The sequence below is a fragment of the Marmota flaviventris genome, unplaced genomic scaffold, assembly GCF_047511675.1.
Source record: "Marmota flaviventris isolate mMarFla1 unplaced genomic scaffold, mMarFla1.hap1 Scaffold_1354, whole genome shotgun sequence".
Classification (NCBI taxonomy): domain Eukaryota; kingdom Metazoa; phylum Chordata; class Mammalia; order Rodentia; family Sciuridae; genus Marmota; species Marmota flaviventris.
The window spans coordinates 1,821-28,584 of NW_027287938.1; the positions used below are offsets into that span (position 1 = coordinate 1,821).

Below are 26,764 nucleotides of genomic sequence, written 5' to 3' on the forward strand. Positions count from 1 at the left end.
GCCTCTGTCAGGGTCCCTGGGGTGTCCGAGGGGGGTGCCCGCCTGCCTCTCCGCCCCTGGCTCTCTGGGCTCCGGGCTAGGCTAGGCTAGGTTCGCGCGCGCGGGGACACTGAAACGGCCAGGGCTTCTGGCTTCTCCGCCTGCGAAAGGCGGGTGGGCGTGGCGGTGGGGGGCCGGGGGTCCGTGGGGGGGTTGGGGTCGCGGGAGGCCTGGGCCTTGGCGAGGAGCGGCGGAGGAGGCCAGGCCACGCCAGGCCACGCCAGGCCGGGGCGGGGCGGTGCGATCCCTGCGGGCGCTTGGTGGGGCTCGCGGTAAGTGGAGCCAGGTGGAGAGCGGCGGTGTTGGAGGCGGGACTCAGCCAGTCCCAGTCTCCCAGGACCCCTGGGCCGCTGCCCGGTGGAGTCAGGTCGGAGCGGAGCGTGAGAGCCCCCAGCCTTGAGTTGAGTTGGGCTGGGCTGCGCTGTTGTGGGGCGGGCGAGGGAGGCCCCCTGCGACCACCCCCTCCGATTTCCCCCTCCACCCCCCTCCCGTCCCCTGGACTGAAGGGTGGAACCCGGAGCAGGCTCTTGAGGCGCCCCCGGGCGGCCCTCCCCGTCTACGGCCATACCACCCTGAACGCGCCCGATCTCCGTCTGATCTCGGAAGCTAAGCAGGGTCGGGCCTGGTTAGTACTTGGATGGGGAGACCGCCTGGGAATACCGGGTGCTGTAGGCTTTTGCGCCCCCTTCCCACACACACTTTTAACTTGCGTGGCCCCGAGAGACAAGGCCGTGACCCCCGGGCCCTCGGGCCAGGGCGCAGGCGCAGCCCTGGGCTGCCGGTCGCTGTCCCTTCAGGCCTGCGGCTGGCCTCCCGACGACCAGCGCCCAGCGCCTGCAACAAGGCCCACAGGCCTGGCTCTCCCCAGGGACGCTAGGACACTCACTCCATGAGACCCCGCTGAGCCGAGCCAGGTCCAGGCCACGACCCTCCATGTGCACCCAGACCGACCCCCCCACCCCTCGGCCTGGAGGATGGGGTGTGTGGGGGGGCGACACCCGCCTTCCCCAGAACACGGGGCCCACCCGCGGGGCCCGCTCCCTCACCCGTTCCTGCCACACAAGCAGAACCTTGACACCCAGATCCTGGGAGTGGGAGAGTCCATCGAGCGTCTCTGCCTGGGTCCTTCTCTCTTTGCACCACCTCCGCAAGGTCCCTCCTGTGTCTCTACCTCCTTCCCCACCGCCTTCCTCCGTGAGGGTCCCCCTGAGTCTATCTCTCTCTCTGCCTGTCTCTCCCTTTCACTCTCATCGGAGCAGCAGATGTCTCTGTGGGTCCCTGTTCATCCATCTCTCCTTCTCTCTTGTGCCTCTCTTGGCCTGTGAGGAGGCATCCCTGTCTCCATCTCCCACTCAATCCCTCTCTGGCCTTGGACTCTCCTCTCTCTCTCTCTCTCTCTCTCTCTCTCTCTCTCTCTCTCACACACACACACACACACACACACACACACAGAGACACACACTCACCCCTCTACCCCCCCACCCAACCCCAGCCAACTCACTCTGGGCTGCAAGTCACCAGGTCCATGGTAGCCTGGAGACTGGGCAGTCACAGGTTCTCTCATCTCCCATCTAACTTCCCATGGATGTAAGAGTGGATTCACACATCACCCTTGAAGTGCGCGCAGGACTTCAGGGTGTGTGCTCAGCAGAGGCTGAGAGAGGGCCGAGGAGGCCACAGGGTCTTAGGAGTCTGCGCTGAGAGCCAAGCAAGAGAGCAGATGGCAAAAGAGGGCAGGCGCTCCTGAAAGAGGAGGAAGCAGCCTTCAGAGCAGGCAAGCGGTTCGGGCCAGGGGGTTGCCATGGAGGACCAGGTGCCAAGAGGAGTTGAAGCCTGGCCGGTGGGGACAGGGAAGCAGAGGCCCCTTGGTCGCGGTCACCGGTCCACCTGCAGAGGACAGGACAAGACGCAGGGCCTGACGACCAGGTGGGCGCGTGTCCCCGCAACGCAACCACCGCTCCCCTCCCTCCCCCCTCTCCCCCCTGCAATGCTTGCAGGGGAGGGGGCTTTCCGTCTGGTGAGGCCGCCGACTAAGCTCCCACAGGGGTTTGAATCAGGGTGCTTCTTCCACAGGCGGTCCTTTCCTGGACACTGGACAGAGGGGTCTATGCCCTTCCTCAGGGCGGTGCTGTGCACGTGCCTGGTCGTTGACTGGTACCAACAAGGCGCAGAGCCCTCCGACCTTGGCATTGGGTCCGAAGGGGGTGACTGCGGTGGCTTTGCAGGGTGGGCCCGAAACTCAGGGCGAGGGCACGACCCCAGCGGCGCACTTCTGAGCCTGGCCGGGCGACTGACTGACTGGGAGCCAGCGGGCCGCTGCCCCCGGCCACCCTCTGCCCGGTTTTCCTGAGTCCCTGAGTGTGTTCCTCCCTCCTGCCCTCCCTGTGCGTGGCTCCACTCGCCAGGCACGCTCAGGGGACGTGTGTGGCCGGCGGCTGGCCATTGCCCAGTCGGACTGCATTTCCGCCTGGGGCGCAGGGCCTCTGTCAGGGTCCCTGGGGTGTCCGAGGGGGGTGCCCGCCTGCCTCTCCGCCCCTGGCTCTCTGGGCTCCGGGCTAGGCTAGGCTAGGTTCGCGCGCGCGGGACACTGAAACGGCCAGGGCTTCTGGGCTTCTCCGCCTGGCGAAAGGCGGGGTGGGCGTGGCGGTGGGGGGCCGGGGGTCCGTGGGGGGGTTGGGGTCGCGGGAGGCCTGGGCCTTGGCGAGGAGCGGCGGAGGAGGCCAGGCCACGCCAGGCCACGCCAGGCCGGGGCGGGGCGGTGCGATCCCTGCGGGCGCTTGGTGGGGCTCGCGGTAAGTGGAGCCAGGTGGGAGAGCGGCGGTGTTGGAGGCGGGACTCAGCCAGTCCCAGTCTCCCAGGACCCCTGGGCCGCTGCCCGGTGGAGTCAGGTCGGAGCGGAGCGTGAGAGCCCCCAGCCTTGAGTTGAGTTGGGCTGGGCTGCGCTGTTGTGGGGCGGGCGAGGGAGGCCCCCTGCGACCACCCCCTCCGATTTCCCCCCTCCACCCCCTCCCGTCCCCTGGACTGAAGGGTGGAACCCGGAGCAGGCTCTTGAGGCGCCCCCGGGCGGCCCTCCCCGTCTACGGCCATACCACCCTGAACGCGCCCGATCTCGTCTGATCTCGGAAGCTAAGCAGGGTCGGGCCTGGTTAGTACTTGGATGGGAGACCGCCTGGGAATACCGGGTGCTGTAGGCTTTTGCGCCCCCTTCCCACACACACTTTTAACTTGCGTGGCCCCGAGAGACAGGCCGTGACCCCCGGGCCCTCGGGCCAGGGCGCAGGCGCAGCCCTGGGCTGCCGGTCGCTGTCCCTTCAGGCCTGCGGCTGGCCTCCCGACGACCAGCGCCCAGCGCCTGCAACAAGGCCCACAGGCCTGGCTCTCCCCAGGGACGCTAGGACACTCACTCCATGAGACCCCGCTGAGCCGAGCCAGGTCCAGGCCACGACCCTCCATGTGCACCCAGACCGACCCCCCCACCCCTCGGCCTGGAGGATGGGGTGTGTGGGGGGGCGACACCGCCCTTCCCCAGAACACGGGGCCACCCGCGGGCCCCGCTCCCTCACCCGTTCCTGCCACACAAGCAGAACCTTGACACCCAGATCCTGGGAGTGGGAGAGTCCATCGAGCGTCTCTGCCTGGGTCCTTCTCTCTTTGCACCACCTCCGCAAGGTCCCTCCTGTGTCTCTACCTCCTTCCCCACCGCCTTCCTCCGTGAGGGTCCCCCTGAGTCTATCTCTCTCTCTGCTGTCTCTCCCTTTCACTATCATCGGAGCAGCAGATGTCTCTGTGGGTCCCTGTTCATCCATCTCTCCTTCTCTCTTGTGCCTCTCTTGGCCTGTGAGGAGGCATCCCTGTCTCCATCTCCCACTCAATCCCCTCTCTGGCCTTGACTCTCCTCTCTCTCTCTCTCTCTCTCTCTCTCTCTCTCTCTCACACACACACACACACACACACACACACACAGAGACACACACTCACCCCTCTACCCCCCACCCAACCCCAGCCAACTCACTCTGGGCTGCAAGTCACCAGGTCCATGGTAGCCTGGAGACTGGGCAGTCACGTTCTCTCATCTCCCATCTAACTTCCCATGGATGTAAGAGTGGATTCACACATCACCCTTGAAGTGCGGCGCAGGACTTCAGGGTGTGTGCTCAGCAGAGGCTGAGAGAGGGCCGAGGAGGCCACAGGGTCTTAGGAGTCTGCGCTGAGAGCCAAGCAAGAGAGCAGATGGCAAAAGAGGGCAGGCGCTCCTGAAAGAGGAGGAAGCAGCCTTCAGAGCAGGCAAGCGGTTCGGGGCCAGGGGGTTGCCATGGAGGGACCAGGTGCCAAGAGGAGTTGAAGCCTGGCCGGTGGGGACAGGGAAGCAGAGGCCCCTTGGTCGCGGTCACCGGTCCACCTGCAGAGGACAGGACAAGACGCAGGGCCTGACGACCCGGTGGGCGCGTGTCCCCGCAACGCAACCACCGCTCCCCTCCCTCCCCCCTCTCCCCCCTGCAATGCTTGCAGGGGAGGGGGCTTTCCGTCTGGTGAGGCCGCCGACTAAGCTCCCCACAGGGGTTTGAATCAGGGTGCTTCTTCCACAGGCGGTCCTTTCCTGGACACTGGACAGAGGGGTCTATGCCCTTCCTCAGGGCGGTGCTGTGCACGTGCTGGTCGTTGACTGGTACCAACAAGGCGCAGAGCCCTCCGACCTTGGCATTGGGTCCGAAGGGGGTGACTGCGGTGGCTTTGCAGAGTGGGCCCGAACTCAGGGCGAGGCACGACCCCAGCGGCGCACTTCTGAGCCTGGCCGGGCGACTGACTGACTGGGAGCCAGCGGGCCGCTGCCCCCGGCCACCCTCTGCCCGGTTTTCCCTGAGGTCCCTGAGTGTGTTCCTCCCTCCTGCCCTCCCTGTGCGTGGCTCCACTCGCCAGGCACGCTCAGGGACGTGTGTGGCCGGCGGCTGGCCATTGCCCAGTCGGACTGCATTTCCGCCTGGGGCGCAGGGCCTCTGTCAGGGTCCTGGGGTGTCCGAGGGGGGTGCCCGCCTGCCTCTCCCGCCCCTGGCTCTCTGGGCTCCGGGCTAGGCTAGGCTAGGTTCGCGCGCGCGGGACACTGAAACGGCCAGGGCTTCTGGGCTTCTCCGCCTGGCGAAAGGCGGGGTGGGCGTGGCGGTGGGGGCCGGGGGTCCGTGGGGGGGTTGGGGTCGCGGGAGGCCTGGGCCTTGGCGAGGGAGCGGCGGAGGAGGCCAGGCCACGCCAGGCCACGCCAGGCCGGGCGGGGCGGTGCGATCCCTGCGGGCGCTTGGTGGGGCTCGCGGTAAGTGGAGCCAGGTGGAGAGCGGCGGTGTTGGAGGCGGGACTCAGCCAGTCCCAGTCTCCCAGGACCCCTGGGCCGCTGCCCGGTGGAGTCAGGTCGGGAGCGGAGCGTGAGAGCCCCCAGCCTTGAGTTGAGTTGGGGCTGGGCTGCGCTGTTGTGGGGCGGGCGAGGGAGGCCCCCTGCGACCACCCCCTCCGATTTCCCCCCCTCCACCCCCCTCCCGTCCCCTGGACTGAAGGGTGGAACCCGGAGCAGGCTCTTGAGGCGCCCCGGGCGGCCCTCCCCGTCTACGGCCATACCACCCTGAACGCGCCCGATCTCGTCTGATCTCGGAAGCTAAGCAGGGTCGGGCCTGGTTAGTACTTGGATGGGAGACCGCCTGGGAATACCGGGTGCTGTAGGCTTTTGCGCCCCCTTCCCACACACACTTTTAACTTGCGTGGCCCCGAGAGACAGGCCGTGACCCCCGGGCCCTCGGGCCAGGGCGCAGGCGCAGCCCTGGGCTGCCGGTCGGCTGTCCCTTCAGGCCTGCGGCTGGCCTCCCGACGACCAGCGCCCAGCGCCTGCAACAAGGCCCACAGGCCTGGCTCTCCCCAGGGACGCTAGGACACTCACTCCATGAGACCCCGCTGAGCCGAGCCAGGTCCAGGCCACGACCCTCCATGTGCACCCAGACCGACCCCCCCACCCCTCGGCCTGGAGGATGGGGTGTGTGGGGGGGCGACACCCGCCTTCCCCAGAACACGGGGCCCACCCGCGGGGCCCGCTCCCTCACCCGTTCCTGCCACACAAGCAGAACCTTGACACCCAGATCCTGGGAGTGGGAGAGTCCATCGAGCGTCTCTGCCTGGGTCCTTCTCTCTTTGCACCACCTCCGCAAGGTCCCTCCTGTGTCTCTACCTCCTTCCCCACCGCCTTCCTCCGTGAGGGTCCCCCTGAGTCTATCTCTCTCTCTGCCTGTCTCTCCCTTTCACTATCATCGGAGCAGCAGATGTCTCTGTGGGTCCCTGTTCATCCATCTCTCCTTCTCTCTTGTGCCTCTCTTGGCCTGTGAGGAGGCATCCCTGTCTCCATCTTCCCACTCAATCCCTCTCTGGCCTTGACTCTCCTCTCTCTCTCTCTCTCTCTCTCTCTCTCTCTCTCTCTCACACACACACACACACACACACACACACACAGAGACACACACTCACCCCTCTACCCCCCACCCAACCCCAGCCAACTCACTCTGGGCTGCAAGTCACCAGGTCCATGGTAGCCTGGAGACTGGGCAGTCACAGGTTCTCTCATCTCCCATCTAACTTCCCATGGATGTAAGAGTGGATTCACACATCACCCTTGAAGTGCGCGCAGGACTTCAGGGTGTGTGCTCAGCAGAGGCTGAGAGAGGGCCGAGGAGGCCACAGGGTCTTAGGAGTCTGCGCTGAGAGCCAAGCAAGAGAGCAGATGGCAAAAGAGGGCAGGCGCTCCTGAAGAGGAGGAAGCAGCCTTCAGAGCAGGCAAGCGGTTCGGGGCCAGGGGGTTGCCATGGAGGACCAGGTGCCAAGAGGAGTTGAAGCCTGGCCGGTGGGGACAGGGAAGCAGAGGCCCCTTGGTCGCGGTCACCGGTCCACCTGCAGAGGACAGGACAAGACGCAGGGCCTGACGACCCGGTGGGCGCGTGTCCCCGCAACGCAACCACCGCTCCCCTCCCTCCCCCCTCTCCCCCCTGCAATGCTTGCAGGGGAGGGGGCTTTCCGTCTGGTGGGCCGGCCGACTAAGCTCCCACAGGGGTTTGAATCAGGGTGCTTCTTCCACAGGCGGTCCCTTTCCTGGACACTGGACAGAGGGGTCTATGCCCTTCCTCAGGGCGGTGCTGTGCACGTGCTGGTCGTTGACTGGTACCAACAAGGCGCAGAGCCCTCCGACCTTGGCATTGGGTCCGAAGGGGGTGACTGCGGTGGCTTTGCAGAGTGGGCCCGAAACTCAGGGCGAGGCACGACCCCAGCGGCGCACTTCTGAGCCTGGCCGGGCGACTGACTGACTGGGAGCCAGCGGGGCCGCTGCCCCTGGCCACCCTCTGCCCGGTTTTCCCTGAGTCCCTGAGTGTGTTCCTCCCTCCTGCCCTCCCTGTGCGTGGCTCCACTCGCCAGGCACGCTCAGGGGACGTGTGTGTGGCCGGCGGCTGGCCATTGCCCAGTCGGACTCTGCATTTCCGCCTGGGGCGCAGGGGCCTCTGTCAGGGTCCCTGGGGTGTCCGAGGGGGGTGCCCGCCTGCCTCTCCGCCCTGGCTCTCTGGGCTCCGGGCTAGGCTAGGCTAGGTTCGCGCGCGCGGGACACTGAAACGGCCAGGGCTTCTGGGCTTCTCCGCCTGGCGAAAGGCGGGGTGGGCGTGGCGGTGGGGGGCCGGGGGTCCGTGGGGGGGTTGGGGTCGCGGGAGGCCTGGGCCTTGGCGAGGAGCGGCGGAGGAGGCCAGGCCACGCCAGGCCACGCCAGGCCGGGGCGGGGCGGTGCGATCCCTGCGGGCGCTTGGTGGGGCTCGCGGTAAGTGAGCCAGGGTGGAGAGCGGCGGTGTTGGAGGCGGGACTCAGCCAGTCCCAGTCTCCCCAGGACCCCTGGGCCGCTGCCCGGTGGAGTCAGGTCGGAGCGGAGCGGAGAGCCCCCAGCCTTGAGTTGAGTTGGGCTGGGCTGCGCTGTTGTGGGGCGGGCGAGGGAGGCCCCCTGCGACCACCCCCTCCGATTTCCCCCCTCCACCCCCCTCCCGTCCCCTGGACTGAAGGGTGGAACCCGGAGCAGGCTCTTGAGGCGCCCCCGGGCGGCCCTCCCCGTCTACGGCCATACCACCCTGAACGCGCCCGATCTCGTCTGATCTCGGAAGCTAAGCAGGGTCGGGCCTGGTTAGTACTTGGATGGGAGACCGCCTGGGAATACCGGGTGCTGTAGGCTTTTGCGCCCCCTTCCCACACACACTTTTAACTTGCGTGGCCCCGAGAGACAGGCCGTGACCCCGGGCCCTCGGGCCAGGGCGCAGGCGCAGCCCTGGGCTGCCGGTCGCTGTCCCTTCAGGCCTGCGGCTGGCCTCCCGACGACCAGCGCCCAGCGCCTGCAACAAGGCCCACAGGCCTGGCTCTCCCCAGGGACGCTAGGACACTCACTCCATGAGACCCCGCTGAGCCGAGCCAGGTCCAGGCCACGACCCTCCATGTGCACCCAGACCGACCCCCCCACCCCTCGGCCTGGAGGATGGGGTGTGTGGGGGGGCGACACCCGCCTTCCCCAGAACACGGGGCCCACCCGCGGGGCCCGCTCCCTCACCCGTTCCTGCCACACAAGCAGAACCTTGACACCCAGATCCTGGGAGTGGGAGAGTCCATCGAGCGTCTCTGCCTGGGTCCTTCTCTCTTTGCACCACCTCCGCAAGGTCCCTCCTGTGTCTCTACCTCCTTCCCCACCGCCTTCCTCCGTGAGGGTCCCCCTGAGTCTATCTCTCTCTCTGCCTGTCTCTCCCTTTCACTATCATCGGAGCAGCAGATGTCTCTGTGGGTCCCTGTTCATCCATCTCTCCTTCTCTCTTGTGCCTCTCTTGGCCTGTGAGGAGGCATCCCTGTCTCCATCTCCCACTCAATCCCTCTCTGGCCTTGACTCTCCTCTCTCTCTCTCTCTCTCTCTCTCTCTCTCTCTCTCTCTCACACACACACACACACACACACACACACACAGAGACACACACTCACCCCTCTACCCCCCACCCAACCCCAGCCAACTCACTCTGGGCTGCAAGTCACCAGGTCCATGGTAGCCTGGAGACTGGGCAGTCACAGGTTCTCTCATCTCCCATCTAACTTCCCATGGATGTAAGAGTGGATTCACACATCACCCTTGAAGTGCGCGCAGGACTTCAGGGTGTGTGCTCAGCAGAGGCTGAGAGAGGGCCGAGGAGGCCACAGGGTCTTAGGAGTCTGCGCTGAGAGCCAAGCAAGAGAGCAGATGGCAAAAGAGGGCAGGCGCTCCTGAAAGAGGAGGAAGCAGCCTTCAGAGCAGGCAAGCGGTTCGGGGCCAGGGGGTTGCCATGGAGGACCAGGTGCCAAGAGGAGTTGAAGCCTGGCCGGTGGGGACAGGGAAGCAGAGGCCCCTTGGTCGCGGTCACCGGTCCACCTGCAGAGGACAGGACAAGACGCAGGGCCTGACGACCCGGTGGGCGCGTGTCCCCGCAACGCAACCACCGCTCCCCTCCCTCCCCCCTCTCCCCCCTGCAATGCTTGCAGGGGAGGGGGCTTTCCGTCTGGTGAGGCCGCCGACTAAGCTCCCACAGGGGTTTGAATCAGGGTGCTTCTTCCACAGGCGGTCCTTTCCTGGACACTGGACAGAGGGGTCTATGCCCTTCCTCAGGGCGGTGCTGTGCACGTGCTGGTCGTTGACTGGTACCAACAAGGCGCAGAGCCCTCCGACCTTGGCATTGGGTCCGAAGGGGGTGACTGCGGTGGCTTTGCAGAGTGGGCCCGAAACTCAGGGCGAGGCACGACCCCAGCGGCGCACTTCTGAGCCTGGCCGGGCGACTGACTGACTGGGAGCCAGCGGGCCGCTGCCCCCGGCCACCCTCTGCCCGGTTTTCCCTGAGTCCCTGAGTGTGTTCCTCCCTCCTGCCCTCCCTGTGCGTGGCTCCACTCGCCAGGCACGCTCAGGGGACGTGTGTGGCCGGCGGCTGGCCATTGCCCAGTCGGACTGCATTTCCGCCTGGGGCGCAGGGCCTCTGTCAGGGTCCCTGGGGTGTCCGAGGGGGGTGCCCGCCTGCCTCTCCGCCCCTGGCTCTCTGGGCTCCGGGCTAGGCTAGGCTAGGTTCGCGCGCGCGGGACACTGAAACGGCCAGGGCTTCTGGGCTTCTCCGCCTGGCGAAAGGCGGGGTGGGCGTGGCGGTGGGGGGCCGGGGGTCCGTGGGGGGGTTGGGGTCGCGGGAGGCCTGGGCCTTGGCGAGGAGCGGCGGAGGAGGCCAGGCCACGCCAGGCCACGCCAGGCCGGGGCGGGGCGGTGCGATCCCTGCGGGCGCTTGGTGGGGCTCGCGGTAAGTGGAGCCAGGTGGAGAGCGGCGGTGTTGGAGGCGGGACTCAGCCAGTCCCAGTCTCCCAGGACCCCTGGGCCGCTGCCCGGTGGAGTCAGGTCGGAGCGGAGCGTGAGAGCCCCCAGCCTTGAGTTGAGTTGGGCTGGGCTGCGCTGTTGTGGGGCGGGCGAGGGAGGCCCCCTGCGACCACCCCCTCCGATTTCCCCCCTCCACCCCCCTCCCGTCCCCTGGACTGAAGGGTGGAACCCGGAGCAGGCTCTTGAGGCGCCCCCGGGCGGCCCTCCCCGTCTACGGCCATACCACCCTGAACGCGCCCGATCTCGTCTGATCTCGGAAGCTAAGCAGGGTCGGGCCTGGTTAGTACTTGGATGGGAGACCGCCTGGGAATACCGGGTGCTGTAGGCTTTTGCGCCCCCTTCCCACACACACTTTTAACTTGCGAGGCCCCGAGAGACAGGCCGTGACCCCCGGGCCCTCGGGCCAGGGCGCAGGCGCAGCCCTGGGCTGCCGGTCGCTGTCCCTTCAGGCCTGCGGCTGGCCTCCCGACGACCAGCGCCCAGCGCCTGCAACAAGGCCCACAGGCCTGGCTCTCCCCAGGGACGCTAGGACACTCACTCCATGAGACCCCGCTGAGCCGAGCCAGGTCCAGGCCACGACCCTCCATGTGCACCCAGACCGACCCCCCCACCCCTCGGCCTGGAGGATGGGGTGTGTGGGGGGGCGACACCCGCCTTCCCCAGAACACGGGGCCCACCCGCGGGGCCCGCTCCCTCACCCGTTCCTGCCACACAAGCAGAACCTTGACACCCAGATCCTGGGAGTGGGAGAGTCCATCGAGCGTCTCTGCCTGGGTCCTTCTCTCTTTGCACCACCTCCGCAAGGTCCCTCCTGTGTCTCTACCTCCTTCCCCACCGCCTTCCTCCGTGAGGGTCCCCCTGAGTCTATCTCTCTCTCTGCCTGTCTCTCCCTTTCACTATCATCGGAGCAGCAGATGTCTCTGTGGGTCCCTGTGCATCCATCTCTCCTTCTCTCTTGTGCCTCTCTTGGCCTGTGAGGAGGCATCCCTGTCTCCATCTCCCACTCAATCCCTCTCTGGCCTTGACTCTCCTCTCTCTCTCTCTCTCTCTCTCTCTCTCTCTCTCTCTCACACACACACACACACACACACACACACAGAGACACACACTCACCCCTCTACCCCCCACCCAACCCCAGCCAACTCACTCTGGGCTGCAAGTCACCAGGTCCATGGTAGCCTGGAGACTGGGCAGTCACAGGTTCTCTCATCTCCCATCTAACTTCCCATGGATGTAAGAGTGGATTCACACATCACCCTTGAAGTGCGCGCAGGACTTCAGGGTGTGTGCTCAGCAGAGGCTGAGAGAGGGCCGAGGAGGCCACAGGGTCTTAGGAGTCTGCGCTGAGAGCCAAGCAAGAGAGCAGATGGCAAAAGAGGGCAGGCGCTCCTGAAAGAGGAGGAAGCAGCCTTCAGAGCAGGCAAGCGGTTCGGGGCCAGGGGGTTGCCATGGAGGACCAGGTGCCAAGAGGAGTTGAAGCCTGGCCGGTGGGGACAGGGAAGCAGAGGCCCCTTGGTCGCGGTCACCGGTCCACCTGCAGAGGACAGGACAAGACGCAGGGCCTGACGACCCGGTGGGCGCGTGTCCCCGCAACGCAACCACCGCTCCCCTCCCTCCCCCCTCTCCCCCCTGCAATGCTTGCAGGGGAGGGGGCTTTCCGTCTGGTGAGGCCGCCGACTAAGCTCCCACAGGGGTTTGAATCAGGGTGCTTCTTCCACAGGCGGTCCTTTCCTGGACACTGGACAGAGGGGTCTATGCCCTTCCTCAGGGCGGTGCTGTGCACGTGCTGGTCGTTGACTGGTACCAACAAGGCGCAGAGCCCTCCGACCTTGGCATTGGGTCCGAAGGGGGTGACTGCGGTGGCTTTGCAGAGTGGGCCCGAAACTCAGGGCGAGGCACGACCCCAGCGGCGCACTTCTGAGCCTGGCCGGGCGACTGACTGACTGGGAGCCAGCGGGCCGCTGCCCCTGGCCACCCTCTGCCCGGTTTTCCCTGAGTCCCTGAGTGTGTTCCTCCCTCCTGCCCTCCCTGTGCGTGGCTCCACTCGCCAGGCACGCTCAGGGGACGTGTGTGGCCGGCGGCTGGCCATTGCCCAGTCGGACTGCATTTCCGCCTGGGGCGCAGGGCCTCTGTCAGGGTCCCTGGGGTGTCCGAGGGGGGTGCCCGCCTGCCTCTCCGCCCCTGGCTCTCTGGGCTCCGGGCTAGGCTAGGCTAGGTTCGCGCGCGCGGGACACTGAAACGGCCAGGGCTTCTGGGCTTCTCCGCCTGGCGAAAGGCGGGGTGGGCGTGGCGGTGGGGGGCCGGGGGTCCGTGGGGGGGTTGGGGTCGCGGGAGGCCTGGGCCTTGGCGAGGAGCGGCGGAGGAGGCCAGGCCACGCCAGGCCACGCCAGGCCGGGGCGGGGCGGTGCGATCCCTGCGGGCGCTTGGTGGGGCTCGCGGTAAGTGGAGCCAGGTGGAGAGCGGCGGTGTTGGAGGCGGGACTCAGCCAGTCCCAGTCTCCCAGGACCCCTGGGCCGCTGCCCGGTGGAGTCAGGTCGGAGCGGAGCGTGAGAGCCCCCAGCCTTGAGTTGAGTTGGGCTGGGCTGCGCTGTTGTGGGGCGGGCGAGGGAGGCCCCCTGCGACCACCCCCTCCGATTTCCCCCCTCCACCCCCCTCCCGTCCCCTGGACTGAAGGGTGGAACCCGGAGCAGGCTCTTGAGGCGCCCCCGGGCGGCCCTCCCCGTCTACGGCCATACCACCCTGAACGCGCCCGATCTCGTCTGATCTCGGAAGCTAAGCAGGGTCGGGCCTGGTTAGTACTTGGATGGGAGACCGCCTGGGAATACCGGGTGCTGTAGGCTTTTGCGCCCCCTTCCCACACACACTTTTAACTTGCGTGGCCCCGAGAGACAGGCCGTGACCCCCGGGCCCTCGGGCCAGGGCGCAGGCGCAGCCCTGGGCTGCCGGTCGCTGTCCCTTCAGGCCTGCGGCTGGCCTCCCGACGACCAGCGCCCAGCGCCTGCAACAAGGCCCACAGGCCTGGCTCTCCCCAGGGACGCTAGGACACTCACTCCATGAGACCCCGCTGAGCCGAGCCAGGTCCAGGCCACGACCCTCCATGTGCACCCAGACCGACCCCCCCACCCCTCGGCCTGGAGGATGGGGTGTGTGGGGGGGCGACACCCGCCTTCCCCAGAACACGGGGCCCACCCGCGGGGCCCGCTCCCTCACCCGTTCCTGCCACACAAGCAGAACCTTGACACCCAGATCCTGGGAGTGGGAGAGTCCATCGAGCGTCTCTGCCTGGGTCCTTCTCTCTTTGCACCACCTCCGCAAGGTCCCTCCTGTGTCTCTACCTCCTTCCCCACCGCCTTCCTCCGTGAGGGTCCCCCTGAGTCTATCTCTCTCTCTGCCTGTCTCTCCCTTTCACTATCATCGGAGCAGCAGATGTCTCTGTGGGTCCCTGTTCATCCATCTCTCCTTCTCTCTTGTGCCTCTCTTGGCCTGTGAGGAGGCATCCCTGTCTCCATCTCCCACTCAATCCCTCTCTGGCCTTGACTCTCCTCTCTCTCTCTCTCTCTCTCTCTCTCTCTCTCTCTCACACACACACACACACACACACACACACACACAGAGACACACACTCACCCCTCTACCCCCCACCCAACCCCAGCCAACTCACTCTGGGCTGCAAGTCACCAGGTCCATGGTAGCCTGGAGACTGGGCAGTCACAGGTTCTCTCATCTCCCATCTAACTTCCCATGGATGTAAGAGTGGATTCACACATCACCCTTGAAGTGCGCGCAGGACTTCAGGGTGTGTGCTCAGCAGAGGCTGAGAGAGGGCCGAGGAGGCCACAGGGTCTTAGGAGTCTGCGCTGAGAGCCAAGCAAGAGAGCAGATGGCAAAAGAGGGCAGGCGCTCCTGAAAGAGGAGGAAGCAGCCTTCAGAGCAGGCAAGCGGTTCGGGGCCAGGGGGTTGCCATGGAGGACCAGGTGCCAAGAGGAGTTGAAGCCTGGCCGGTGGGGACAGGGAAGCAGAGGCCCCTTGGTCGCGGTCACCGGTCCACCTGCAGAGGACAGGACAAGACGCAGGGCCTGACGACCCGGTGGGCGCGTGTCCCCGCAACGCAACCACCGCTCCCCTCCCTCCCCCCTCTCCCCCCTGCAATGCTTGCAGGGGAGGGGGCTTTCCGTCTGGTGAGGCCGCCGACTAAGCTCCCACAGGGGTTTGAATCAGGGTGCTTCTTCCACAGGCGGTCCTTTCCTGGACACTGGACAGAGGGGTCTATGCCCTTCCTCAGGGCGGTGCTGTGCACGTGCTGGTCGTTGACTGGTACCAACAAGGCGCAGAGCCCTCCGACCTTGGCATTGGGTCCGAAGGGGGTGACTGCGGTGGCTTTGCAGAGTGGGCCCGAAACTCAGGGCGAGGCACGACCCCAGCGGCGCACTTCTGAGCCTGGCCGGGCGACTGACTGACTGGGAGCCAGCGGGCCGCTGCCCCCGGCCACCCTCTGCCCGGTTTTCCCTGAGTCCCTGAGTGTGTTCCTCCCTCCTGCCCTCCCTGTGCGTGGCTCCACTCGCCAGGCACGCTCAGGGGACGTGTGTGGCCGGCGGCTGGCCATTGCCCAGTCGGACTGCATTTCCGCCTGGGGCGCAGGGCCTCTGTCAGGGTCCCTGGGGTGTCCGAGGGGGGTGCCCGCCTGCCTCTCCGCCCCTGGCTCTCTGGGCTCCGGGCTAGGCTAGGCTAGGTTCGCGCGCGCGGGACACTGAAACGGCCAGGGCTTCTGGGCTTCTCCGCCTGGCGAAAGGCGGGGTGGGCGTGGCGGTGGGGGGCCGGGGGTCCGTGGGGGGGTTGGGGTCGCGGGAGGCCTGGGCCTTGGCGAGGAGCGGCGGAGGAGGCCAGGCCACGCCAGGCCACGCCAGGCCGGGGCGGGGCGGTGCGATCCCTGCGGGCGCTTGGTGGGGCTCGCGGTAAGTGGAGCCAGGTGGAGAGCGGCGGTGTTGGAGGCGGGACTCAGCCAGTCCCAGTCTCCCAGGACCCCTGGGCCGCTGCCCGGTGGAGTCAGGTCGGAGCGGAGCGTGAGAGCCCCCAGCCTTGAGTTGAGTTGGGCTGGGCTGCGCTGTTGTGGGGCGGGCGAGGGAGGCCCCCTGCGACCACCCCCTCCGATTTCCCCCCTCCACCCCCCTCCCGTCCCCTGGACTGAAGGGTGGAACCCGGAGCAGGCTCTTGAGGCGCCCCCGGGCGGCCCTCCCCGTCTACGGCCATACCACCCTGAACGCGCCCGATCTCGTCTGATCTCGGAAGCTAAGCAGGGTCGGGCCTGGTTAGTACTTGGATGGGAGACCGCCTGGGAATACCGGGTGCTGTAGGCTTTTGCGCCCCCTTCCCACACACACTTTTAACTTGCGAGGCCCCGAGAGACAGGCCGTGACCCCCGGGCCCTCGGGCCAGGGCGCAGGCGCAGCCCTGGGCTGCCGGTCGCTGTCCCTTCAGGCCTGCGGCTGGCCTCCCGACGACCAGCGCCCAGCGCCTGCAACAAGGCCCACAGGCCTGGCTCTCCCCAGGGACGCTAGGACACTCACTCCATGAGACCCCGCTGAGCCGAGCCAGGTCCAGGCCACGACCCTCCATGTGCACCCAGACCGACCCCCCCACCCCTCGGCCTGGAGGATGGGGTGTGTGGGGGGGCGACACCCGCCTTCCCCAGAACACGGGGCCCACCCGCGGGGCCCGCTCCCTCACCCGTTCCTGCCACACAAGCAGAACCTTGACACCCAGATCCTGGGAGTGGGAGAGTCCATCGAGCGTCTCTGCCTGGGTCCTTCTCTCTTTGCACCACCTCCGCAAGGTCCCTCCTGTGTCTCTACCTCCTTCCCCACCGCCTTCCTCCGTGAGGGTCCCCCTGAGTCTATCTCTCTCTCTGCCTGTCTCTCCCTTTCACTCTCATCGGAGCAGCAGATGTCTCTGTGGGTCCCTGTGCATCCATCTCTCCTTCTCTCTTGTGCCTCTCTTGGCCTGTGAGGAGGCATCCCTGTCTCCATCTCCCACTCAATCCCTCTCTGGCCTTGACTCTCCTCTCTCTCTCTCTCTCTCTCTCTCTCTCTCTCTCTCTCTCACACACACACACACACACACACACACACAGAGACACACACTCACCCCTCTACCCCCCACCCAACCCCAGCCAACTCACTCTGGGCTGCAAGTCACCAGGTCCATGGTAGCCTGGAGACTGGGCAGTCACAGGTTCTCTCATCTCCCATCTAACTTCCCATGGATGTAAGAGTGGATTCACACATCACCCTTGAAGTGCGCGCAGGACTTCAGGGTGTGTGCTCAGCAGAGGCTGAGAGAGGGCCGAGGAGGCCACAGGGTCTTAGGAGTCTGCGCTGAGAGCCAAGCAAGAGAGCAGATGGCAAAAGAGGGCAGGCGCTCCTGAAAGAGGAGGAAGCAGCCTTCAGAGCAGGCAAGCGGTTCGGGGCCAGGGGGTTGCCATGGAGGACCAGGTGCCAAGAGGAGTTGAAGCCTGGCCGGTGGGGACAGGGAAGCAGAGGCCCCTTGGTCGCGGTCACCGGTCCACCTGCAGAGGACAGGACAAGACGCAGGGCCTGACGACCCGGTGGGCGCGTGTCCCCGCAACGCAACCACCGCTCCCCTCCCTCCCCCCTCTCCCCCCTGCAATGCTTGCAGGGGAGGGGGCTTTCCGTCTGGTGAGGCCGCCGACTAAGCTCCCACAGGGGTTTGAATCAGGGTGCTTCTTCCACAGGCGGTCCTTTCCTGGACACTGGACAGAGGGGTCTATGCCCTTCCTCAGGGCGGTGCTGTGCACGTGCTGGTCGTTGACTGGTACCAACAAGGCGCAGAGCCCTCCGACCTTGGCATTGGGTCCGAAGGGGGTGACTGCGGTGGCTTTGCAGAGTGGGCCCGAAACTCAGGGCGAGGCACGACCCCAGCGGCGCACTTCTGAGCCTGGCCGGGCGACTGACTGACTGGGAGCCAGCGGGCCGCTGCCCCTGGCCACCCTCTGCCCGGTTTTCCCTGAGTCCCTGAGTGTGTTCCTCCCTCCTGCCCTCCCTGTGCGTGGCTCCACTCGCCAGGCACGCTCAGGGGACGTGTGTGGCCGGCGGCTGGCCATTGCCCAGTCGGACTGCATTTCCGCCTGGGGCGCAGGGCCTCTGTCAGGGTCCCTGGGGTGTCCGAGGGGGGTGCCCGCCTGCCTCTCCGCCCCTGGCTCTCTGGGCTCCGGGCTAGGCTAGGCTAGGTTCGCGCGCGCGGGACACTGAAACGGCCAGGGCTTCTGGGCTTCTCCGCCTGGCGAAAGGCGGGGTGGGCGTGGCGGTGGGGGGCCGGGGGTCCGTGGGGGGGTTGGGGTCGCGGGAGGCCTGGGCCTTGGCGAGGAGCGGCGGAGGAGGCCAGGCCACGCCAGGCCACGCCAGGCCGGGGCGGGGCGGTGCGATCCCTGCGGGCGCTTGGTGGGGCTCGCGGTAAGTGGAGCCAGGTGGAGAGCGGCGGTGTTGGAGGCGGGACTCAGCCAGTCCCAGTCTCCCAGGACCCCTGGGCCGCTGCCCGGTGGAGTCAGGTCGGAGCGGAGCGTGAGAGCCCCCAGCCTTGAGTTGAGTTGGGCTGGGCTGCGCTGTTGTGGGGCGGGCGAGGGAGGCCCCCTGCGACCACCCCCTCCGATTTCCCCCCTCCACCCCCCTCCCGTCCCCTGGACTGAAGGGTGGAACCCGGAGCAGGCTCTTGAGGCGCCCCCGGGCGGCCCTCCCCGTCTACGGCCATACCACCCTGAACGCGCCCGATCTCGTCTGATCTCGGAAGCTAAGCAGGGTCGGGCCTGGTTAGTACTTGGATGGGAGACCGCCTGGGAATACCGGGTGCTGTAGGCTTTTGCGCCCCCTTCCCACACACACTTTTAACTTGCGAGGCCCCGAGAGACAGGCCGTGACCCCCGGGCCCTCGGGCCAGGGCGCAGGCGCAGCCCTGGGCTGCCGGTCGCTGTCCCTTCAGGCCTGCGGCTGGCCTCCCGACGACCAGCGCCCAGCGCCTGCAACAAGGCCCACAGGCCTGGCTCTCCCCAGGGACGCTAGGACACTCACTCCATGAGACCCCGCTGAGCCGAGCCAGGTCCAGGCCACGACCCTCCATGTGCACCCAGACCGACCCCCCCACCCCTCGGCCTGGAGGATGGGGTGTGTGGGGGGGCGACACCCGCCTTCCCCAGAACACGGGGCCCACCCGCGGGGCCCGCTCCCTCACCCGTTCCTGCCACACAAGCAGAACCTTGACACCCAGATCCTGGGAGTGGGAGAGTCCATCGAGCGTCTCTGCCTGGGTCCTTCTCTCTTTGCACCACCTCCGCAAGGTCCCTCCTGTGTCTCTACCTCCTTCCCCACCGCCTTCCTCCGTGAGGGTCCCCCTGAGTCTATCTCTCTCTCTGCCTGTCTCTCCCTTTCACTATCATCGGAGCAGCAGATGTCTCTGTGGGTCCCTGTGCATCCATCTCTCCTTCTCTCTTGTGCCTCTCTTGGCCTGTGAGGAGGCATCCCTGTCTCCATCTCCCACTCAATCCCTCTCTGGCCTTGACTCTCCTCTCTCTCTCTCTCTCTCTCTCTCTCTCTCTCTCTCTCTCTCACACACACACACACACACACACACACACAGAGACACACACTCACCCCTCTACCCCCCACCCAACCCCAGCCAACTCACTCTGGGCTGCAAGTCACCAGGTCCATGGTAGCCTGGAGACTGGGCAGTCACAGGTTCTCTCATCTCCCATCTAACTTCCCATGGATGTAAGAGTGGATTCACACATCACCCTTGAAGTGCGCGCAGGACTTCAGGGTGTGTGCTCAGCAGAGGCTGAGAGAGGGCCGAGGAGGCCACAGGGTCTTAGGAGTCTGCGCTGAGAGCCAAGCAAGAGAGCAGATGGCAAAAGAGGGCAGGCGCTCCTGAAAGAGGAGGAAGCAGCCTTCAGAGCAGGCAAGCGGTTCGGGGCCAGGGGGTTGCCATGGAGGACCAGGTGCCAAGAGGAGTTGAAGCCTGGCCGGTGGGGACAGGGAAGCAGAGGCCCCTTGGTCGCGGTCACCGGTCCACCTGCAGAGGACAGGACAAGACGCAGGGCCTGACGACCCGGTGGGCGCGTGTCCCCGCAACGCAACCACCGCTCCCCTCCCTCCCCCCTCTCCCCCCTGCAATGCTTGCAGGGGAGGGGGCTTTCCGTCTGGTGAGGCCGCCGACTAAGCTCCCACAGGGGTTTGAATCAGGGTGCTTCTTCCACAGGCGGTCCTTTCCTGGACACTGGACAGAGGGGTCTATGCCCTTCCTCAGGGCGGTGCTGTGCACGTGCTGGTCGTTGACTGGTACCAACAAGGCGCAGAGCCCTCCGACCTTGGCATTGGGTCCGAAGGGGGTGACTGCGGTGGCTTTGCAGAGTGGGCCCGAAACTCAGGGCGAGGCACGACCCCAGCGGCGCACTTCTGAGCCTGGCCGGGCGACTGACTGACTGGGAGCCAGCGGGCCGCTGCCCCTGGCCACCCTCTGCCCGGTTTTCCCTGAGTCCCTGAGTGTGTTCCTCCCTCCTGCCCTCCCTGTGCGTGGCTCCACTCGCCAGGCACGCTCAGGGGACGTGTGTGGCCGGCGGCTGGCCATTGCCCAGTCGGACTGCATTTCCGCCTGGGGCGCAGGGCCTCTGTCAGGGTCCCTGGGGTGTCCGAGGGGGGTGCCCGCCTGCCTCTCCGCCCCTGGCTCTCTGGGCTCCGGGCTAGGCTAGGCTAGGTTCGCGCGCGCGGGACACTGAAACGGCCAGGGCTTCTGGGCTTCTCCGCCTGGCGAAAGGCGGGGTGGGCGTGGCGGTGGGGGGCCGGGGGTCCGTGGGGGGGTTGGGGTCGCGGGAGGCCTGGGCCTTGGCGAGGAGCGGCGGAGGAGGCCAGGCCACGCCAGGCCACGCCAGGCCGGGGCGGGGCGGTGCGATCCCTGCGGGCGCTTGGTGGGGCTCGCGGTAAGTGGAGCCAGGTGGAGAGCGGCGGTGTTGGAGGCGGGACTCAGCCAGTCCCAGTCTCCCAGGACCCCTGGGCCGCTGCCCGGTGGAGTCAGGTCGGAGCGGAGCGTGAGAGCCCCCAGCCTTGAGTTGAGTTGGGCTGGGCTGCGCTGTTGTGGGGCGGGCGAGGGAGGCCCCCTGCGACCACCCCCTCCGATTTCCCCCCTCCACCCCCCTCCCGTCCCCTGGACTGAAGGGTGGAACCCGGAGCAGGCTCTTGAGGCGCCCCCGGGCGGCCCTCCCCGTCTACGGCCATACCACCCTGAACGCGCCCGATCTCGTCTGATCTCGGAAGCTAAGCAGGGTCGGGCCTGGTTAGTACTTGGATGGGAGACCGCCTGGGAATACCGGGTGCTGTAGGCTTTTGCGCCCCCTTCCCACACACACTTTTAACTTGCGTGGCCCCGAGAGACAGGCCGTGACCCCCGGGCCCTCGGGCCAGGGCGCAGGCGCAGCCCTGGGCTGCCGGTCGCTGTCCCTTCAGGCCTGCGGCTGGCCTCCCGACGACCAGCGCCCAGCGCCTGCAACAAGGCCCACAGGCCTGGCTCTCCCCAGGGACGCTAGGACACTCACTCCATGAGACCCCGCTGAGCCGAGCCAGGTCCAGGCCACGACCCTCCATGTGCACCCAGACCGACCCCCCCACCCCTCGGCCTGGAGGATGGGGTGTGTGGGGGGGCGACACCCGCCTTCCCCAGAACACGGGGCCCACCCGCGGGGCCCGCTCCCTCACCCGTTCCTGCCACACAAGCAGAACCTTGACACCCAGATCCTGGGAGTGGGAGAGTCCATCGAGCGTCTCTGCCTGGGTCCTTCTCTCTTTGCACCACCTCCGCAAGGTCCCTCCTGTGTCTCTACCTCCTTCCCCACCGCCTTCCTCCGTGAGGGTCCCCCTGAGTCTATCTCTCTCTCTGCCTGTCTCTCCCTTTCACTCTCATCGGAGCAGCAGATGTCTCTGTGGGTCCCTGTTCATCCATCTCTCCTTCTCTCTTGTGCCTCTCTTGGCCTGTGAGGAGGCATCCCTGTCTCCATCTCCCACTCAATCCCTCTCTGGCCTTGACTCTCCTCTCTCTCTCTCTCTCTCTCTCTCTCTCTCTCTCTCTCACACACACACACACACACACACACACACACACAGAGACACACACTCACCCCTCTACCCCCCACCCAACCCCAGCCAACTCACTCTGGGCTGCAAGTCACCAGGTCCATGGTAGCCTGGAGACTGGGCAGTCACAGGTTCTCTCATCTCCCATCTAACTTCCCATGGATGTAAGAGTGGATTCACACATCACCCTTGAAGTGCGCGCAGGACTTCAGGGTGTGTGCTCAGCAGAGGCTGAGAGAGGGCCGAGGAGGCCACAGGGTCTTAGGAGTCTGCGCTGAGAGCCAAGCAAGAGAGCAGATGGCAAAAGAGGGCAGGCGCTCCTGAAAGAGGAGGAAGCAGCCTTCAGAGCAGGCAAGCGGTTCGGGGCCAGGGGGTTGCCATGGAGGACCAGGTGCCAAGAGGAGTTGAAGCCTGGCCGGTGGGGACAGGGAAGCAGAGGCCCCTTGGTCGCGGTCACCGGTCCACCTGCAGAGGACAGGACAAGACGCAGGGCCTGACGACCCGGTGGGCGCGTGTCCCCGCAACGCAACCACCGCTCCCCTCCCTCCCCCCTCTCCCCCCTGCAATGCTTGCAGGGGAGGGGGCTTTCCGTCTGGTGAGGCCGCCGACTAAGCTCCCACAGGGGTTTGAATCAGGGTGCTTCTTCCACAGGCGGTCCTTTCCTGGACACTGGACAGAGGGGTCTATGCCCTTCCTCAGGGCGGTGCTGTGCACGTGCTGGTCGTTGACTGGTACCAACAAGGCGCAGAGCCCTCCGACCTTGGCATTGGGTCCGAAGGGGGTGACTGCGGTGGCTTTGCAGAGTGGGCCCGAAACTCAGGGCGAGGCACGACCCCAGCGGCGCACTTCTGAGCCTGGCCGGGCGACTGACTGACTGGGAGCCAGCGGGCCGCTGCCCCCGGCCACCCTCTGCCCGGTTTTCCCTGAGTCCCTGAGTGTGTTCCTCCCTCCTGCCCTCCCTGTGCGTGGCTCCACTCGCCAGGCACGCTCAGGGGACGTGTGTGGCCGGCGGCTGGCCATTGCCCAGTCGGACTGCATTTCCGCCTGGGGCGCAGGGCCTCTGTCAGGGTCCCTGGGGTGTCCGAGGGGGGTGCCCGCCTGCCTCTCCGCCCCTGGCTCTCTGGGCTCCGGGCTAGGCTAGGCTAGGTTCGCGCGCGCGGGACACTGAAACGGCCAGGGCTTCTGGGCTTCTCCGCCTGGCGAAAGGCGGGGTGGGCGTGGCGGTGGGGGGCCGGGGGTCCGTGGGGGGGTTGGGGTCGCGGGAGGCCTGGGCCTTGGCGAGGAGCGGCGGAGGAGGCCAGGCCACGCCAGGCCACGCCAGGCCGGGGCGGGGCGGTGCGATCCCTGCGGGCGCTTGGTGGGGCTCGCGGTAAGTGGAGCCAGGTGGAGAGCGGCGGTGTTGGAGGCGGGACTCAGCCAGTCCCAGTCTCCCAGGACCCCTGGGCCGCTGCCCGGTGGAGTCAGGTCGGAGCGGAGCGTGAGAGCCCCCAGCCTTGAGTTGAGTTGGGCTGGGCTGCGCTGTTGTGGGGCGGGCGAGGGAGGCCCCCTGCGACCACCCCCTCCGATTTCCCCCCTCCACCCCCCTCCCGTCCCCTGGACTGAAGGGTGGAACCCGGAGCAGGCTCTTGAGGCGCCCCCGGGCGGCCCTCCCCGTCTACGGCCATACCACCCTGAACGCGCCCGATCTCGTCTGATCTCGGAAGCTAAGCAGGGTCGGGCCTGGTTAGTACTTGGATGGGAGACCGCCTGGGAATACCGGGTGCTGTAGGCTTTTGCGCCCCCTTCCCACACACACTTTTAACTTGCGAGGCCCCGAGAGACAGGCCGTGACCCCCGGGCCCTCGGGCCAGGGCGCAGGCGCAGCCCTGGGCTGCCGGTCGCTGTCCCTTCAGGCCTGCGGCTGGCCTCCCGACGACCAGCGCCCAGCGCCTGCAACAAGGCCCACAGGCCTGGCTCTCCCCAGGGACGCTAGGACACTCACTCCATGAGACCCCGCTGAGCCGAGCCAGGTCCAGGCCACGACCCTCCATGTGCACCCAGACCGACCCCCCCACCCCTCGGCCTGGAGGATGGGGTGTGTGGGGGGGCGACACCCGCCTTCCCCAGAACACGGGGCCCACCCGCGGGGCCCGCTCCCTCACCCGTTCCTGCCACACAAGCAGAACCTTGACACCCAGATCCTGGGAGTGGGAGAGTCCATCGAGCGTCTCTGCCTGGGTCCTTCTCTCTTTGCACCACCTCCGCAAGGTCCCTCCTGTGTCTCTACCTCCTTCCCCACCGCCTTCCTCCGTGAGGGTCCCCCTGAGTCTATCTCTCTCTCTGCCTGTCTCTCCCTTTCACTATCATCGGAGCAGCAGATGTCTCTGTGGGTCCCTGTGCATCCATCTCTCCTTCTCTCTTGTGCCTCTCTTGGCCTGTGAGGAGGCATCCCTGTCTCCATCTCCCACTCAATCCCTCTCTGGCCTTGACTCTCCTCTCTCTCTCTCTCTCTCTCTCTCTCTCTCTCTCTCTCTCACACACACACACACACACACACACACACAGAGACACACACTCACCCCTCTACCCCCCACCCAACCCCAGCCAACTCACTCTGGGCTGCAAGTCACCAGGTCCATGGTAGCCTGGAGACTGGGCAGTCACAGGTTCTCTCATCTCCCATCTAACTTCCCATGGATGTAAGAGTGGATTCACACATCACCCTTGAAGTGCGCGCAGGACTTCAGGGTGTGTGCTCAGCAGAGGCTGAGAGAGGGCCGAGGAGGCCACAGGGTCTTAGGAGTCTGCGCTGAGAGCCAAGCAAGAGAGCAGATGGCAAAAGAGGGCAGGCGCTCCTGAAAGAGGAGGAAGCAGCCTTCAGAGCAGGCAAGCGGTTCGGGGCCAGGGGGTTGCCATGGAGGACCAGGTGCCAAGAGGAGTTGAAGCCTGGCCGGTGGGGACAGGGAAGCAGAGGCCCCTTGGTCGCGGTCACCGGTCCACCTGCAGAGGACAGGACAAGACGCAGGGCCTGACGACCCGGTGGGCGCGTGTCCCCGCAACGCAACCACCGCTCCCCTCCCTCCCCCCTCTCCCCCCTGCAATGCTTGCAGGGGAGGGGGCTTTCCGTCTGGTGAGGCCGCCGACTAAGCTCCCACAGGGGTTTGAATCAGGGTGCTTCTTCCACAGGCGGTCCTTTCCTGGACACTGGACAGAGGGGTCTATGCCCTTCCTCAGGGCGGTGCTGTGCACGTGCTGGTCGTTGACTGGTACCAACAAGGCGCAGAGCCCTCCGACCTTGGCATTGGGTCCGAAGGGGGTGACTGCGGTGGCTTTGCAGAGTGGGCCCGAAACTCAGGGCGAGGCACGACCCCAGCGGCGCACTTCTGAGCCTGGCCGGGCGACTGACTGACTGGGAGCCAGCGGGCCGCTGCCCCTGGCCACCCTCTGCCCGGTTTTCCCTGAGTCCCTGAGTGTGTTCCTCCCTCCTGCCCTCCCTGTGCGTGGCTCCACTCGCCAGGCACGCTCAGGGGACGTGTGTGGCCGGCGGCTGGCCATTGCCCAGTCGGACTGCATTTCCGCCTGGGGCGCAGGGCCTCTGTCAGGGTCCCTGGGGTGTCCGAGGGGGGTGCCCGCCTGCCTCTCCGCCCCTGGCTCTCTGGGCTCCGGGCTAGGCTAGGCTAGGTTCGCGCGCGCGGGACACTGAAACGGCCAGGGCTTCTGGGCTTCTCCGCCTGGCGAAAGGCGGGGTGGGCGTGGCGGTGGGGGGCCGGGGGTCCGTGGGGGGGTTGGGGTCGCGGGAGGCCTGGGCCTTGGCGAGGAGCGGCGGAGGAGGCCAGGCCACGCCAGGCCACGCCAGGCCGGGGCGGGGCGGTGCGATCCCTGCGGGCGCTTGGTGGGGCTCGCGGTAAGTGGAGCCAGGTGGAGAGCGGCGGTGTTGGAGGCGGGACTCAGCCAGTCCCAGTCTCCCAGGACCCCTGGGCCGCTGCCCGGTGGAGTCAGGTCGGAGCGGAGCGTGAGAGCCCCCAGCCTTGAGTTGAGTTGGGCTGGGCTGCGCTGTTGTGGGGCGGGCGAGGGAGGCCCCCTGCGACCACCCCCTCCGATTTCCCCCCTCCACCCCCCTCCCGTCCCCTGGACTGAAGGGTGGAACCCGGAGCAGGCTCTTGAGGCGCCCCCGGGCGGCCCTCCCCGTCTACGGCCATACCACCCTGAACGCGCCCGATCTCGTCTGATCTCGGAAGCTAAGCAGGGTCGGGCCTGGTTAGTACTTGGATGGGAGACCGCCTGGGAATACCGGGTGCTGTAGGCTTTTGCGCCCCCTTCCCACACACACTTTTAACTTGCGTGGCCCCGAGAGACAGGCCGTGACCCCCGGGCCCTCGGGCCAGGGCGCAGGCGCAGCCCTGGGCTGCCGGTCGCTGTCCCTTCAGGCCTGCGGCTGGCCTCCCGACGACCAGCGCCCAGCGCCTGCAACAAGGCCCACAGGCCTGGCTCTCCCCAGGGACGCTAGGACACTCACTCCATGAGACCCCGCTGAGCCGAGCCAGGTCCAGGCCACGACCCTCCATGTGCACCCAGACCGACCCCCCCACCCCTCGGACTGGAGGATGGGGTGTGTGGGGGGGCGACACCCGCCTTCCCCAGAACACGGGGCCCACCCGCGGGGCCCGCTCCCTCACCCGTTCCTGCCACACAAGCAGAACCTTGACACCCAGATCCTGGGAGTGGGAGAGTCCATCGAGCGTCTCTGCCTGGGTCCTTCTCTCTTTGCACCACCTCCGCAAGGTCCCTCCTGTGTCTCTACCTCCTTCCCCACTGCCTTCCTCCGTGAGGGTCCCCCTGAGTCTATCTCTCTCTCTGCCTGTCTCTCCCTTTCACTCTCATCGGAGCAGCAGATGTCTCTGTGGGTCCCTGTGCATCCATCTCTCCTTCTCTCTTGTGCCTCTCTTGGCCTGTGAGGAGGCATCCCTGTCTCCATCTCCCACTCAATCCCTCTCTGGCCTTGACTCTCTCTCTCTCTCTCTCTCTCTCTCTCTCTCTCTCTCTCTCACACACACACACACACACACACACACACACAGAGACACACACTCACCCCTCTACCCCCCACCCAACCCCAGCCAACTCACTCTGGGCTGCAAGTCACCAGGTCCATGGTAGCCTGGAGACTGGGCAGTCACAGGTTCTCTCATCTCCCATCTAACTT

The 26,764-nt window shown here is 66.7% G+C and overlaps 11 non-coding genes across 11 annotated transcripts; all 11 read left to right on the plus strand.

The window, feature by feature from the left end:
• The first annotated feature begins 593 nt into the window (after window positions 1–593).
• LOC139703931 (5S ribosomal RNA) lies at window positions 594–714 on the plus strand. Its single transcript, XR_011706006.1, has one exon. It is a non-coding gene; the product is annotated as a 5S ribosomal RNA (ribosomal RNA).
• A 2,400-nt stretch (window positions 715–3,114) lies between these two features.
• Window positions 3,115–3,233, plus strand: LOC139703922 (5S ribosomal RNA). The gene has a single exon (XR_011705997.1). It is a non-coding gene; the product is annotated as a 5S ribosomal RNA (ribosomal RNA).
• A 2,393-nt stretch (window positions 3,234–5,626) lies between these two features.
• On the plus strand, window positions 5,627–5,745 carry LOC139703932 (5S ribosomal RNA). The gene has a single exon (XR_011706007.1). It is a non-coding gene; the product is annotated as a 5S ribosomal RNA (ribosomal RNA).
• A 2,402-nt stretch (window positions 5,746–8,147) lies between these two features.
• LOC139703933 (5S ribosomal RNA) lies at window positions 8,148–8,266 on the plus strand. Its single transcript, XR_011706008.1, has one exon. It is a non-coding gene; the product is annotated as a 5S ribosomal RNA (ribosomal RNA).
• Window positions 8,267–10,662: 2,396 nt separating this feature from the next.
• On the plus strand, window positions 10,663–10,781 carry LOC139703934 (5S ribosomal RNA). Its single transcript, XR_011706009.1, has one exon. It is a non-coding gene; the product is annotated as a 5S ribosomal RNA (ribosomal RNA).
• A 2,393-nt stretch (window positions 10,782–13,174) lies between these two features.
• LOC139703935 (5S ribosomal RNA) lies at window positions 13,175–13,293 on the plus strand. Its single transcript, XR_011706010.1, has one exon. It is a non-coding gene; the product is annotated as a 5S ribosomal RNA (ribosomal RNA).
• Window positions 13,294–15,688: 2,395 nt separating this feature from the next.
• LOC139703923 (5S ribosomal RNA) lies at window positions 15,689–15,807 on the plus strand. The gene has a single exon (XR_011705998.1). It is a non-coding gene; the product is annotated as a 5S ribosomal RNA (ribosomal RNA).
• Window positions 15,808–18,202: 2,395 nt separating this feature from the next.
• Window positions 18,203–18,321, plus strand: LOC139703924 (5S ribosomal RNA). The gene has a single exon (XR_011705999.1). It is a non-coding gene; the product is annotated as a 5S ribosomal RNA (ribosomal RNA).
• A 2,397-nt stretch (window positions 18,322–20,718) lies between these two features.
• On the plus strand, window positions 20,719–20,837 carry LOC139703925 (5S ribosomal RNA). Its single transcript, XR_011706000.1, has one exon. It is a non-coding gene; the product is annotated as a 5S ribosomal RNA (ribosomal RNA).
• A 2,397-nt stretch (window positions 20,838–23,234) lies between these two features.
• Window positions 23,235–23,353, plus strand: LOC139703926 (5S ribosomal RNA). Its single transcript, XR_011706001.1, has one exon. It is a non-coding gene; the product is annotated as a 5S ribosomal RNA (ribosomal RNA).
• A 2,395-nt stretch (window positions 23,354–25,748) lies between these two features.
• Window positions 25,749–25,867, plus strand: LOC139703927 (5S ribosomal RNA). The gene has a single exon (XR_011706002.1). It is a non-coding gene; the product is annotated as a 5S ribosomal RNA (ribosomal RNA).
• Window positions 25,868–26,764: the final 897 nt, after the last annotated feature.